Source organism: Zingiber officinale, chromosome 2A (genome assembly GCF_018446385.1).
Source record: "Zingiber officinale cultivar Zhangliang chromosome 2A, Zo_v1.1, whole genome shotgun sequence".
In the NCBI taxonomy this organism is placed as follows: domain Eukaryota; kingdom Viridiplantae; phylum Streptophyta; class Magnoliopsida; order Zingiberales; family Zingiberaceae; genus Zingiber; species Zingiber officinale.
Window position 1 is genome coordinate 30528637 of NC_055988.1, and position 4888 is coordinate 30533524.

General features: G+C 40.1%; 1 pseudogene; it reads right to left on the reverse strand.

The window, feature by feature from the left end:
- Positions 1 to 288: 288 nt before the first annotated feature.
- Positions 289 to 948, reverse strand: LOC122043616 (annotated as a pseudogene).
- Positions 949 to 4888: the final 3940 nt, after the last annotated feature.

The following is a 4888-nucleotide window of genomic DNA, read 5'->3' on the forward strand; positions in this document are numbered from 1 at the left end:
GAGTATGGCATGGACAATAAAGTAATACTTATGCTTTGTTTACTTAGGAGGGTGGATTCAAAAATTAAGGAAAGTTTTTTGCACAGAAAACTTTTCTCTATTTATTTCATATAAGAAGATGGATTTTATATCATTTCCTTTGTTTACTTGATATAAAATAATAGACGGATGAATTTATAAATCTATCCACTGATTCATTTATGAACAAAATTTTATCCACCCAAAATTGGATGGAACACCACTTTCTATCTTCATCGTCAAGTCGCTACCCTCAACTATGGACACTACCTACATTGTGCAGTCGCTTGCCTCACACAGCCTAGTGCAGGTAAGATAGAGGGGCGGCTCTATAGCCTTGGAAGCGGGTGTGGGCTCCATGACAGGAGAGGGTGGCACCGGTGTCTCGAGTAGCTCCTAGCAATGCCTCTTGACGTAGAAGATGTAGAAGAGCTTGAAGGGGAAGATGATCTATTGTAACTTGACTTGGCCTTAGGATCCTTCAAAGATGCTTGAGCCACTGATCACCACAAGGAAGGTATCATCGTTGGTTAGATACATCCCCTGCACCGAGATGTGCCCATATTCACCGAAGTAAAGTTGTAGATGTCCTCATACTTGTTGTTATTTCACTCCAGGATGTGTTGGATCAGCACACAAATCACCATTTTGATCCCTAGCTACTTCTCTAGGTTCCCTAAGTACAACTATTTCACCACCAAAAAATATTTGAGGGGTTTCTTCATTAAAATCAATGGTGAAAAGTGAACCAATCAATCTTCGAAACAAATGGATTAATCGATGAGATTCAGAAACAAAATTGGAGCTTGCCTTGTTTTTGAAGGAGATGAGATCGCTGAAGGAGTTGAGTTCTTTCTGGCTTAGCCAGATGTAGGTGGGGCTCCTAGAATCGCGCTAATTGAACTCGTAGACATATAGCTCATGTACCATTGCTACTGAGACTTTGTTTAGTCAACGATCGATCCATCACAGAAGAAACAAGGATTAGAAATGCTAGGGAGCATAGATCAAAGCTTACTTTTCTTGGAATCAGAGGGAGGTTTCTTTGTGAAGAAGAAGTAGATGGTACTGATGCTTCTACTTCTAGTTACAAGGGTAGATTGGCTACTTCTGTAGATTGAAGCTTGAAGTTTCAGGGATCTAGGGAGGAAGGATTTTGGGGCGAGGGAGAGATGAGTCTTTCTCTCTTCCTTCTGAGAGATTCTTTTCTCTTCCCTTTTGTTCTTTTTCTTTTCGCTTATTTTCCTGTAATGATTCTTTTCTTCGATGATTCCTTTCCTTCCTCAATTCATGCCTAAGAGTAAACAGAGCATTAATGTTGCAACATGACACGATAGTACAAAGATGACATACATTATCTCTTTGGGTTTAAAACCTTACAATTGTCAAAGGTTATAGAGCACATGAGTGGATGAAAGCTAATGAGGTGAGACAAGAATAGTGAACCAATAACCATGGTGATTGAACAATGAAGCCCAAGTGGAGATACAAAATGATGCATCCAGAATCCACCTCCTAACTTAATACTAGTGTTAAAACTTTCTCTAATGATGTGGAAGAATCTGTATAAATTAATACATGCCAAAGGGAATTAAAGTTGTTTGACAAAACCCTTCTAATGCTTAAGTGAGTCTCTAGTAATGAAACTCAAGAGAGAAACAAAATGCCAAAGAGAGAAAATATCAGAGAGAATGAGATTAGGATCTCTTATCATTATTGGTGTTAACTTTTTTTATGATTGATCCTCTGGTCCATATGAATAATTGTTTCCTAGGGAAGGGTAGCTATAGTATGAATTTTGAGGAGGTCAACCCAATAATGCTTTCGATTTGCTTGGATCATGGCCTACTATGGCTCCTTCTTACTGGATGCTTATACAATTATGGTCTTTTGTCCTAGAAGTACCTTGTTGCAACTCCTTTTTGTAGAATACCTGGCCAATATGGGTTGTTTGACCATACCTTGTAGGGGTTAGAGTCATCCTTGTTAGAACCATAGCTAGAGATGGCTAGGGCTTATGGCCTTTTAAGGTGCTAGATCCACCATGAGTTGTACTGCTAGGTCATAACTTTGAGAAGAGCCCTATGAGCTCGAAATTCAAAGTCAAGATAGTTGTACTGCTGAACAACCAAGAAGGGTGCTCAAGCTGTTGAGTTCTTAGAAGTCGAGACGGATGCTTGGGTTGTCAATCTCTTTAAAAATCGAGACAAATGTTTAGGTTGCAAAGCTCCCTGGAGGTTGAAAGGGGTGCTTGGATTATTGAGTCCTCTAGGGTTGAGACAGGTGTTCGAGTTACCAAACTCTTTAGAAGTTGAGAGGGGTGTTTGGGGTTATTGAGTTAATTAAAAGCCAAGTTCTATAGAGGTTGATAAGGGTACTTGAGTCATGCCATTAGGCCGAGGGTTCGATTCAGACTGAGTAAAAAGAAGAGTTGAAGTCATGTGTGTTGGGTAATTGATGTGGAATCGAGCCATGTGAGTTGAGCTTGCTAGGTTATAAAGGCTTACTGATATATAGTTGAGTCACATGAGTTATAAATAGAGCTATGGGTTGACCCATTAAAAACTCATCATTTGGCGGACTGACTTGTCATCTTGGTGGATTTGAAAATGCCTAACCCAACTCAATTTAAGGTGGGTTTATGAGTTAGGTGGGCCCATGAGCCTTCCAAAAAATTAAAATAAAAAATATGACCAACACATTGTCTACTAGATCTAGCCCGTCGTTGTCTTCGCTATCTACTAAAACTACTTCCACAACTATGAAGGCCTCACCGAAGCCCACACATAGCTATGACATGCTCTTCAAGGTCAACTTACTGAGCTCCCCCCCCCCCCCCCCCCCCCCCCCCGAAAGATTTGGGACTTGCCTTTGTTCTTCAGCATCACTAGCAACAAGGACCCTTATTTGATGGTGCTCAAATAGTTTGATCAAATATTCCAAGTGCTTCACTGAGAAGAAGTTGATTCGACGATGATAATTCTAGACATTCTAGAGAACACGTTTGGCAAGCTAGAAATGAAAATACTGACGATATCGACAACAAAGGTGAATGTTCATGTCTAAGATCGTCAATAAACAAACCACTAGATAGTGATCTTCTAGGTTGGTGACGTCACCGAATGTAAAGGGAGGGTTGATCACCTGAAAAGCTCACAAAGCTGAAAAGAGAGATAGGGAGGAAAAGAGTGTTAGAATGGAAGTCAGGGGTGCCCCGGCTCAGCCACTCTGGCACTCAAGTTAAATTTTCGATAGAGGAGGTGGAGAAGAAAAGTAAATGAGAAGGTGTGAGGATTTTTTAGTGTGTGTGTGTATGCATGTCTTTCCCTATAACAGTGAGCTACTTTTATAACACTGTTGAAGAAGAAATAGTACTTCTTTTCTTATTAATTAGATGTTATATTCTAGTAAAAAAAGTGTTATGTCATCGTATCTATGGGTCATTGATGTGAGTAAATTATATACATTTTTAATCATGTTTTGATGCACATCTACTTGTATTTCATTAGTATAATCTATGTTTATTGTACCCTATTTCATTATAATATCATACTTCCATTATATTCTATTCGGAGATCTGCTCTTTGCTTATTTTGATTGATAGGACGTGATTTAGAGAAAAAATGGAGCTTAAATAAAGTCTAGAGCTTCTAGAGTGTCTGGCTGTGTGGAACTCACACGAGCATGCGAAAACTAAGTATTTCCATGTTCTGGCCGTGTGGAAGCCGTGTGGGGGTCGTGTGGAGGCTATGTGAAATCCACACAACCGTGTGAAATTTTTAGCACTGCAGACTGAAACTAAACTGATTATAACTTTGTGTCTGGTTAGAGTTACAGGTTGTTCTTTATATCAAAATGTAGATAACTTCAAGATCTACAACTTTGATGAAAACTTCAACCAAAGAAAACCCCATATTGATGGTATAAAAGATGTTTTGATGAGACATAGCAATGCAGAGCCATGCCAAGGGTCATGCAAGGGGTGTGTGAGATCCACACAGTCGTGCAACAATTCCAGAGAGTAAGCAGTGGTTGGTCGTGTGAGCCACATGGTTGTGCAGCATTTCCAAAGGTCAAAAAGAGCTAGGTCATGTGAGTCACATGACCGTGTAGCCCATCCAGAACTAAAGCAGAACATGACCATGTGAGCCACACGACCGTGTCACCCTGGCTAAGAGCAAGAAGAAGGAGGCCGTGTAGACACGACCGTGTCACAGGTCATGTGGTACCCGTTCTCTGCTCTATAAAAGGGGGGGTTCTCCCCTTTTCACTCACCTTTGGCTTGGAGCTCTTTCCCATTCCTTGGGGAAGGGTTTTCCCCTTTGGGGAGACCCTAGATCTTCCATCTTCGCCGATCCATCCTCCTCCGGAGCAAGGGAGCGCCTCCGAGGATGCCACGCATCAAGGATAAGCTTTATCTTCTCCATATCTTCATGTATTGAGTTGTAGTTTGCTTTACTTATCGTCTTTGGTTATAAATTCCCTTGCAATGGAGTATATCTCCAGATCTAGGATATAGTAAGTAGTTGTGATACATTGTGATGTATGAACTATTGATTTGGACATTTTCCTATGTTATTAAGTGTTTATAAAATATTCTATTGTGTATTGGCCTTGTACGTGTTTGACGAAATATGTGTGAGGACAATTCATGTAGATATAAGGGATTTGTCTTTATGTTAAGGTCGCTACTAGATTGGATAACTGGGGGATCCTTGTGACAGAAGGATACCCATTCAACTAGACATATTATGTCTTTCATGATAGAGGACATCGATACTTACCCAAGTTCTAGAGTCAAAAGATCTTAATATAGGGGTTAATCCTTGTTAGAAAGATTAATTAGAGTTTAGAGGGTTCTCCCAAATTA